Below are 11,346 nucleotides of genomic sequence, written 5' to 3'. Positions count from 1 at the left end.
GGGAGTCAAATTACTCTGTTCGATGACCATGATTAGGGCAGGAAGGGACTTAATTTTGGCTCAGCCTGCCCTCCTCCGGTCATTGATGGGCGCAGAATGCGCCCACCCTTGGCACGACCCGGGTGCATCCACGCTGCAGGAGCGCAGCGTGCTTCTAATAGCGCTGATGATCAGATGCAGGTGGGTATCTGCAGCAGGGGATTGTTCTCTGACTCAAGGTGATATGAGTACTATTTTATTGGACTACGTTCCCAGTTTACAAACTACACCGCCATAAGTGCCAGGCATTCGGTGTAGCAGCTGGCTGTGAAATATATATTTTTATATATGCTCAAATGTGGCTAACCCCAATGCCCATTTTTTCACCTATGTGTCTTGTTTTTTCCTATGTCTTCACCACATTTATAAGAGTGTTAAGAGTGTACTTCAAATCTTTAATTATAGCATTTCATAAATTTATTTTAAATTACTTAATAAGACTTTTTTTCAAACAATAGTTTAAATGGTCCTATTGTTTTATGTCTTTCATACACACACACACACATCTGTGTGTGTAAGTGTAAAGGTTAAGATTGTAAAAATGTTTATATTTAACATGCAAAGTAAAGTCACATGTAGTTTAGTGACTCCCAATGTTAATGTAACAATACTTGACCGACATATGACTCCTGGTGTACTGTTTACGATTCAATTGATAAACAGTAATATAACATTCTGGAAATAGTCAAAATGTCCTTTGAGAGAGGTTTGAAAAGGGGCTGAGGCCAGTGCCAGAAATCCTGCTAGCAATATGTCGGAAATTACTGTTTCAAACACACAGTGCTGCACAATGTTAGGCAGCTGGTCTGCTGACTACCTTAAAGAAGCAGTAACACCTTTCTCCTCCATAAGGTGCTGCCTATCTTGTCCAATTCTCTTCCATTTAAATATTAATTTTCTTTTAAAAATTCATAGAATGGGCAAAATCAGCCATGACTTTCCACTCCACTCATTTTGACTGGCTTAATTTAAAACAAAATAAAAAAATAAGACCACTTAATGTTGCCTGCGTATAAGCTGTAAAAATATTTAAATAACATATCTCTAGGTGAATCTACTCTGGGATTTGCTCATGGGCGGAGCTAATTAGTGTCAAGGATTTTAATCAAGATCATGTGCTGTGGAAAGAGGAAGTCTTGCCCTAGCAAGGATAAAAATGTTAGCTATCAACACATTCATGTTCAAGATGGAGGTTCATAGGAATTTGTTCTGTAAGTGGAGATTTAATAAACTCTTACTATTGCATCTTCTGCTTTGTAAAACATATTAAGGCTCTCCATATACATTTTTTGCTACAACAGATGTAGTAACACAACCCTGAGGAATCCCAATACTGTTGTGTGCCATAATGTTGTGGGAGAAGTACTACAGCGCTATTGCAATACTGCCACAGTGTTTCTGTGCCAATTTTCTTTTGTGTTTCTACCATTCTGGGCGCTCTTCTGCAGACATATTGAGACCTAATCACATAGGTAAATAACTAGATCTGCATGTTTACACTTTTGGGTATTTACTATTTCCAAGTATAAAGTTTATGGTAAGTGTAGATGGCATGTCCAAACTCGCCGAAACAACGGCAGGAATCTGTAAAAATTTCATATAAGACCGTAAAGTTACAACTAAGTGACTTTATGACTGTATTTGGCATTCAGCACTCTTGACAGAGACCTCTGCAATCTGGCAAAGATCTCCTTATGACATGGAAACATTTTGAAAAGTGAATGAAAGTTTAAAAATGTAAATTCATTTAAAAAACGTGACAGTGCTATTTATAAAATTTTAATTTAACAAGTAATAAGTTTACATTTTTTTTATGGATTAAAAAACAAAACAGCCACACAATAAAATATTTATATTCAAACATAATGTATTAAAAATTGCTAAAAGTTAAGTATAGAAACATTTAAAATATTTTTTGTTAAGTTACATTTATTATCAAATTAAAAATGGTTGTTAATATTGCTCAGTAAAATATGTATTTACAATTTACATTTTATGTTTTACACTAAAAGTATACATATATTTAAAAAGTTTTTGCAGTATTTTATTTTAAGTCCCTACCACCATTATTTTCAATGCGAAGGTTTAATGTACTCCCTGTCAGACCTGGAGTAAGAACACCACCACCACCCAGGGCCAGCCGCAGGCACTATGTGGCTGGCTTTGGGTGGTGCTGTACTTACTCCAGGTCTGACAAGGAGTACATTTATGACTCTTTTGGTGCTTTTGGCTGTAGTAACTTTAGAAGTACAGTGTGTGAATAGCAATGGGCTTACACATGCTATGAAGGGTACCTTGTAAGCATCTCTTCATAGCCTACAGTGCTTTAGATTCACATGCTCCCACCCTTTTCCCTGTAGTAAGTGTGTGGTTTATATATCTCCATAACGTTAAGCATATATCTTACTTTATATACTATTTCCATGGCCACAATATTCTTGCAATTCCAGTATATTATTTTGAATGATTTGAACCTTTAAAGAGAGCCACAGTCACGTATACCAAGTTATACAGGAAAATTAAACATTCATTCATTAATACAAGTTTAAAAAACTTCTATAAAATGTAGACATCTTGGTACATTTAATATTCTGGAAAATGTAAAACTTTCGAGCCACATTTACAGTAAAAATGGCAAATCTAAAAAAAAAAGCAGTTTCAAGCAGAAGCGACGTACAAAATATAGTGATGGAGAGATAACAACATGATCAACATCTTAAATGCCCCTCCATGCAGAAATCACAAATCCTTTGGTTAGTTTTAATTTTTTCCATACCCCTGTAACACTCTTCAGAGGTAACATTAATTCTCGTCAACAAGATCAATCCCTAACACCAGTCTAAGTTCCACTCTATGTATGGTTGTAGACTTTGTCCCTGCAAGAGGAGGTTATAGTATCATATTTACCATTATTCCAGCATGAAGCCTTATCGAGCATCATACTAACCTTGGGACAAGTGACTTAAAGAAAAGTTTTAACTGTAATACAGTCATATTGGCATAGTATTCCTGCTGCAACTCGAATAAATCTAAAGCAGTACGAAGGATCCTGCATAAGATATTGTCAGTTCTTATCTGAAATAAAGCATCATAAAATAGTAATATTTTCAGTTTTTTCAGGGGAAAATGAACTACAGCCACCAATGTAGCATGGCTATGAATCCCAGCATGTACGAGTTGGTTATTTGAAATTTCTAAACGGAGCTCAGGAAGTGCAGCACACGTATTCAAGTTACATAACTTAACCAAAGCTTTTTAGGTAACATTCAGAAAATAATTATTTTTACACTGAATATTGCCAAAGCGTACAATAAGCTAGAAGAAATTTTTTACTGATACATCATTAACAGGAAAAAAGAAATGCCTTCATTCATGGAAATTATAAAATATTCTCAGGCCGTTTGCTTGGACAAGAGCTTTATGGAACAAAAGGAAATAGAAAAAAATATATGTTTTTTTCGTTTAGGCAAGATAAAAAAAAAGTATCTATCTATCTAGTATCCCCTATTCCAAATATGTATATATATATATATTTGTTCAAAGATTCAGAACCGGCACTCCGTAGGTTAGTTATCTGGCAATTTTTATTATTTCAAAACATCCACGACTTTCTGCCGTTACCTCACGGCCTTGTTCACGATGAGAAAGAAATGAGAGTGGACTCATGTAATGGATACAATCCTTTTAATGCAATCCAAAGCACAACAATGTCAGCCTCCCCAATGCGTTTCGGTTCATTCACCTTGCTCACAGACATAAGCGGCAGTTCATCATAATGACCTAAACCTTCACACCTGTTTTTATAACATTTCCATGCCCTTAATTGAGATTCCACAATCAGATTATTTGCGGTGCATTATGGTTCCGGTAGATTAAAACAATCAAATCTAAACAAAACGATGCGTCATAAAACATTGTTCCTGTGCAAATATTGATAAGGTCCAGATATCCCATCACCAGCCCTACCAAAGGATGGGAACGCCCTTGAACACAGAAATCTGCCATAGCATGTAGTGCTATTCCACAATCACTACTTCCATTCTGCAGGATATATATATATATTCAATTTACACTTTTCCTTAAAATAATGTACTTTTAAGGGTATTTATGTTTTTTTAAATGCCCATCATCATAAAGTTGTAACTTATCAAGTCTATTTTGGAGACCTTTGGGAGTCAAATCATATATCTCCAAGTTATCTGTATATAGCAAAAACAATTACAACTCTTGATTAGATATAAGATGGCACCAGATCAAGGTATGAAAAGGTATTATTAAATGTAATAAATTGAGAGGTGGGGGCAAATTAAAAAGCTTCTTCAGTAATGTAGGTCTATCAACCCAATCAAAAGCATTGGCGAAATCAATAGATGCAGCCTAAAGAAAACTGCTCTAGTCACTACATATTTTTCAGTAATTGCTATGTTACCAAGGGGAAACCAATTTATCCTAAATCCAGCTTGTTTTATCAGGAGCATGCCCTGTTTGGTCTCCAACCCTTGTAAATGATCTAGGAGACTTTTTGCAAATATAATTCCAACAGCATCTAGAGCTGTCAATAGTTGTAGAGCGGAGACCTATCTCCCTTTATATATATATGGGGATAACCATGCTCCCACTCCAAGATGATGGAATTTCCAGATGATGATAACAATATTTAAAGATTGGACTTAAAAAGGTGGACCATAGTGCATTACATTTTTTTTATGACCAAAATCCCATCTGGACCCATTGCCCAAGAAGCTTTTGCTTTCACAATTAAAGGCTTAATCAATGCTTTGGATGGAGGCCATACTTACACTCACCCGCTGTGTGGGCACAATCTAATACTGAAGTCAGTGCCCATGTGCATTCCCTACTAAGGAAGGAGTCACAGGTACCCCGTGACTCATCATCATAAAAATGTTTACCTCAGAAAACAAGTTCCATAAAACATGAGCCATAATAAAAACATGTACACAGTTAATAAAAAATAGTAATTAAACCACAAATACATAGAGACACCAAGAAGAAAGTAAAGAGGCCCCCCTAGCATATTATAAGAAGCCAATTCAAAAAACGATTAATTGCTCATACTTAATCTGTCCCTTACATCTCACTTTAAAAACGCCACAATTTTCAAACAGATGTGTTCAGTAGTTAGCATCTGTAAATAACTAAGAGCTGGCCTCACCTAGTTTAAAATTCATATATTTAAGAAGGGGTACGATGAATGTACGATGCAAGAACATGAAAAAATAGAGAGTATCTTGATAAGAAAACACATCACATCTGCAAGGTTCAAGATATTTGACCATGGACTATCCTGGAGGATCCACCAAGTAGTGGTGTACCAGGCCAGACCATCAAGTCCAATACATACGGATATTGCATCACCATGAGGCGGATGGCTCTTAGTTCTTCCTTGATTGCATTTAGGCCAAGCTCAGTATCGTTGATCATCTTCAGCATTTCCCATCTGGTTACCTACAACCAGCGAGCGTTCGCCTTGGTTTGCAGGGTGAAGAAGGGTATGGACCCTTCCCAATTTACTTGAGTGACAGAGAACAGTCTGAATTCATCTGGAATGTCCTTGTACTGAGCTCAGCCAAAATAATCAGCAGTTCTTTTCGCTCGAGCTTGATGCAATAGAGGTATTTTCTTCTGTAACGGATGTTGGAACAACTCTGACAGGTCTTCTCCAGGGATGACCTTTGTCACGTTGTATATGGTTAAAAGGACGCAGAGGCCCCGCCATCCGGGGACGAGCAGAGCTTAGGCAAATTCCGTTCAATGCCAGTATATATACACATCAGCGCGGAGGTGCCCTATTGCATGTCTATTACATGCAGTATTGCGCCACAATTCTCATTTGTGCCAAGCTGGACCATTCCTTTGCTTCTGAAACACAAGGAATACATTGTAAGTTTCCGTAAAATTAGGGGTTGCCCCATTCCCCTCTAGCAATGTATATTTATCTATTTCAGCATCCCAGATTTCCTGACATGGGGTATCTATGCTGGTATTCAACCATTCCCTAGAGACTCATTTCCCCTTGTATCGTCAAGGTGAATGGCCCTGCAATGGAACTCCATATCAGGGGTCCATTTATTATTAAAGTAGACTGTCGCAGATTCGCTGATGGCCACCCTGGGACTACATACTGAGGCAGAAGCGAACGTGCTTGTGCCCTGGTGCAGAGGTTTGGCTACCTCCCAGATATTTTTCTCTGCAAAATCTCAGGGCCAAATAGTGTCTTCCCCTTTAGTGCCCCACCTGCACATCCTGTCGAGCTCGGTTTGAATATCGCTAGGTTTACACAGTGCTGTGGGGTTGGTTGTACAGTGCTGTGGGGTTGGTCTCAGACTGGGTGGCGTTTACTACTACTCTTTAGGGTTTTACCTTAGGTTGCATCTTTGCCCTAATCCTACACAGGTACAGGTGGATGAGACAATTAGCTTTTTCAGGAACTATCTCTTGGGATAAATAAAGCCTGTCTGCGCCTATAAAGTGTGGTATCAGCGAGTAGACAGAGCACAAACTGGCTGATGTTTGAGCACCCACAGCGGTCATGTACTGATACCATGTGTTGTGTAAGAGTGCGCTGTGTAGTGAGTGTAGGATACTAGCATTCGGTTCGGTGTGATTATAAGTGAGGTGGGATAGGTCCCTGTGCAAACACTGGAAATGTCAAGGTAGGCTCCATATGACTAGATAGCTTTCTGTCTACGGATGGATGTGGCCACATGTAGTGAATCAGCCACTTTTGTGGTCTGACACCTGTACTGCTCGATTTTCCCGGCCTTTCTTGTGTTAAAGAGGGACCAATATGACTTCAGTCTCTTTCCATTCAAGTTTAAGGGTTAGAGTAGTGTATAGAGCCTATTTACTAGGCACTTCAACATGATCCTGTGTTCTTCCCCATAGATCAGGGCTTGCACACATAGCCTAGGGGATAGATTCGTTAGTATTAGGGGTAACCTGTCCTGTAGTGAGGGTATTTCACGGAGCCGTGCTGAATTCAGGCCTGGTAGGCCTCAATCAGGAGAGACTCCATCTTTCTTTCTGCTCCGGCAGCTTGGGATGTTTTTAGGTCGAGGGTGATGTTTTAGTTATGATGTGTTATTCGCTTGGAGAGAACCGGTTCAGGCCGGCCCTTATCGAAGGATTGTATTTTTCTTCATGCCGAAGACACTACATCAGGCCGGCCGGCTGGGAACGTGTCCTTGGCACGGGGAGGTACAAGAATTTGGTGGGCGGCAGGTTACGGGCTGGAATTTTCCATGAGGAAATGCACATCTATATTAGTAAAAGTTTGAGGCAGATACTGGCACTTTTCTTTTAGTCCGTAGGCGGCACCTGGCCGTTAGCAGGAAAGCTACTACTTATTCCAGGGAAGACAGCTGACAAACTTGAAGGTGGAGAAAAAACCGAGAGACAGATATTCTTCTAACAGAATAGCCAAAGAGAAGAGAGTAGCCGATGAGGAAGAGGTCCCAGTGACTCGGAGAAGAGAGAAGGGAGTAGATCTGTGACTGCGGAGGTGTGACTTCCAGGCGAAGCCGAGGCGCAGACGAGAAGGGAACCTAGATGACCATTGAGTGCAGGCTACATACGACCAAGGTGATGTCAACCCCTTACTATTAGAGTGTACAACTTAATCTTCCACTTTGCTTTGCAGGTTATGTGATATGTATTATGTTCTGTGAGCATGTATGTAGTAACTAAATAAAGTATTCAGTTTGTAGCGAATCAATATGTGCTGCGTGTTCTTGTATAAGAGGGTAACCTATTCTTCTAGTCAGTTGTGACTTGACATGAACAGATGTTAATCCTGATCAGGTAGGTGGTAACTGAATAAGGGAGAAAGGAGCCCCTCGAACTGGGGAACAAGTTGTGCTCAACTAGCTGTCTTTGTGTGATCTGATATATAGTAACACTGATTCCCTTGTTGTATGTCGTGGTAATTATAGGATGAACTCGTGCTAAGGCTGCCATCTGGGCAGGAAGTCCTGGGTCCGTTTGGGACCGCGAGGCTGTGGCTGCCGTCTGGGCAGGAAGTCCTGGGTCCGTTTGGGACCGCGAGGCTGTGGCTGCCGTCTGGGCAGGAAGTCCTGGGTCCGCTTGGGACCGCGAGGCTGTGGCTGCCGTCTGGGCAGGAAGTCCTGGGTCCGTTTGGGACCGCGAGGCTGTGACTGCCGTCTGGGCAGGAAGTCCTGGGTCCGTTTGGGACCGCGAGGCTGTGGCTGCCGTCTGGGCAGGAAGTCCTGGGTCCGTTTGGGACCGCGAGGCTGTGAGGTATATATAGTAGGAATTCCCTGTCCTTAGGTGGTACATATATGTGGTTATTTAGGTATAAATAGGCCCTAGGGAGGGGGTAACGTTCTGGTTTGGGTTAGAGAGGCTCTGTTGAGCGGGTTCTATCTGATCCGAAAACCCAAGCAGAACAGACACCCTATGATGACCCTCAACCACCACCATTCTGTACTGACTTAAGTGTGTTATGTTACCTTAGCCTTAATGTAGGATGGGTTTGCATATGCCTGCTTTTCTTCTATCTTTTAGTGGAATAGTCTTTCCAAGAATAGAAGGTATGGGATGTTGAGGTGCAGTCTTGTGGGTGGTGGTGCACACATGTGCTCAATGTGGTATACTGAGGGATTAAGTGTATAATGTTATTTGGGTTAGGTGAATTATGACTTTGACCTATTGGCTTTGACGTGGTCTAATGTCATTCTGCCTTCTGACTTTACCTTGCTTCAAACTTTTCTGTGTGCACAGTGGTGCTTGTAAGTTGTGTGGATGAGAATTATAGGTGCTCCTTGTTTTTTTGATTCCACCTTGCTTTGGGCCTTTGTGTGCATGGCTTAACTAACTCTGAAGCCATTTTCTGTGAAGAAGAGGGCGTGTTTTGCTTTTCTGCTGTTTTTCGCATTTTACTGACTAGAGAGAACTGGTTCTTATCAGAGGAATGTACATGGTTTGACTTTTAGTCATAACAGGGGCCTGATCAACCCTTGGTCTGACCTTGAAGCAGGCTGGTACTGGCTCTCATGAGAACTAGGGGGCGTGGCTTGCTAGAAGCTTCGCTGTGTTTTGAATGTGTATTAAAAAGGGGAGTCTACACTGGCTCGGTGGAAGTTCTTCCGTGGAGCAGACGTGTTGTCACGGAAAGTGGGGTCACCTCTGAGCTTTCGCCCGGTTCAAGCAATGGACTCCACTTGAGCAAAGTGGGGTGAAATGGAGCATTAGGTGAGGTGTCTCTACTAACTGTCTCTGAATTCTTTCCTTTCCTTCTTATTTTCTGATTCTTATATCCATACATATATATTTCTAAATATATATTTGTCTTGATTGATATTTGCAATCATACTATTGATATGTTAGAGCCTGCTATGTTAGGTGCATTTGGCTTACTGTGTGATGCTATTTACTAATAAATACATCCCAGATATACCAATTCGTCTTTTCCTTGTAGCAGGTGGTGTGGACTCTTCTTGGCCAAGTATTCTGTTGTAGAAGGATGGGTGAATTCCCTTCTAGCAGGTAATTGTGTTATAGGAAGTTGGCGCTACTCCTCACAAGTGATGCGCAAATTATTATTTTCTTGCCTTGCCTTTGGGGGAGTGTTGAAAGTTTGCCCACCTTAGGAAGTGCTGTGTATATGTTATATTCCATAAGTTGGGAACTGATATTCTCGCCCTGGGAAAGTGACGGTACATTCCTTGGTCCAGGGGAGATCTAAGGTCTGTCATTACACCACACCCATACTTAACAGATGGTATACAATGATACAAATATACATAACATTTGGAACATTGGATGTCTTAGGATAGGTTCCACGAGAAGACATTAGCTGTCTGTTGCTGTCTGGGGTGTCTTTGCTTTAGCACAATGTGAAAAGAGTTTGTTAAAAAAAATATTCGTAAAAACAGACTGTGGTCTTTGGTTTGAAAATTTGAGCTTCGGGAAGTTGTGGCTAAAGAAGCGGCGGGCCGCTGCAAAGGTGGTGCACTTGTGGCTCAATTGCAGACCTGTTGGATAGGAGCTGTGGGTTGTAGGTTAGCTTAGAACAACATATATCGTTATTTAGCCTCAGGAAATGTCTGTGCCTTTTTGTGGGGGGACATTCTGTACACTCATTTTGCACAACTTTTTCGGGGGGTACCAGAAGGTGGCCCCAGTTGGGGCAGCTATTTAGGGAATGTGACTGTTTAGTCATGGATCACCGGAGCTTTATTTTGTGGATCATTTGGTCCTGCACCCCGTTGCCATTACAATAGGAGTTTATGGGGTGATCTTCGTGAGCATATGGGTGATTCCTTTTATCCATCGTTTTCATGGGCATTGTCGGCCCCCTACCTCCATAGTTTCCTAACGTGTGTATCTGTGCGTGAGCTTTATTGATGTGGATGGTACCTTTTGTCCTACACAAGGGTGGAGTGACGTGCTGCAGTTTGGTGGTTGTGAGCAATTGTTTTGGACTTTTGTTGTAATGTTGTCTCTATTGTGGCTTACCGGAGAGGGGTCGGAGAGCTGCTCTGATTCTGATGCAGCAATGACTGGGACCAGGCCTTTTGCTTCCTTGGACGGTGTTTGGGAGGCCCTGTGTGATCCATTTCAACGGGCTGGGTGCAGTGGTGAGCTTATCTGTGTATATTGCATGGGGGCTGCAGTGGTCATCTATAGAAACCCCTTTTCCTCCCCTTAAAGAGTGCAGTAACCCAGCAACCTATTTTTATAAATGTTACATTTTTCATTCAATTTAATTTCACTCCCAGTCAAATTAATAAATAACATTTATTTGTAAGTCTCAATGGTCTTGTAAAATTTCTAAAACATAAATATAGAAGGCAGAGGCGATTTCTCCAAGTCAGTCTCCCTTTTCCTTGCTACTATTTTTATCTTTTCTTTATCATGTTTATCTCCATTTTAAATTTGCCAAGCCCACAATAAATTCTCACCATATTTTCAGTAAATTAGGGATTCATATATCATTGCGAAACATGCATAGTTTATTGATTACTTGTGTTTGAACATTAATTTAATTCAATTATGGAATACTGTATGATACTTTAGCTTCGCAGTAAGTAATGGCATTTTTATTACTCCTTCATGCTAATGCTTATAGAGCCGTACAAAAACACAACCCCGAAATCGTACAATTGAAAATAAGAAAGGTCCCTATCAATTATATTTTATTTCATGGATTTAAAACGTTAGTCACTCAGTGGTTACATTTTAAAACTCACAGAAATGAATAGGCGAGTCCCGTAAATTACGGTATTCATGACTATGTCCACCCTCATCAACTCAACTGACAGTTTG

The 11,346-nt window shown here is 40.6% G+C and overlaps 1 long non-coding RNA gene across 1 annotated transcript; it reads right to left on the bottom strand.

Annotated features, from left to right (window-relative positions):
• Positions 1-3,710: 3,710 nt before the first annotated feature.
• Positions 3,711-8,875, bottom strand: LOC146833117 (uncharacterized). Its single transcript, XR_014960200.1, has 2 exons — positions 8,473-8,875; positions 3,711-6,798 (listed from the first exon to the last, which is right to left on the bottom strand). It is a non-coding gene; the product is annotated as an uncharacterized LOC146833117 (long non-coding RNA).
• Positions 8,876-11,346: the final 2,471 nt, after the last annotated feature.

The sequence above is a fragment of the Triturus cristatus genome, chromosome 4_2 (genome assembly GCF_964204655.1).
Source record: "Triturus cristatus chromosome 4_2, aTriCri1.1, whole genome shotgun sequence".
In the NCBI taxonomy this organism is placed as follows: Eukaryota; Metazoa; Chordata; class Amphibia; order Caudata; family Salamandridae; genus Triturus; species Triturus cristatus.
This window is presented reverse-complemented; position numbering and strand designations above follow the sequence as displayed.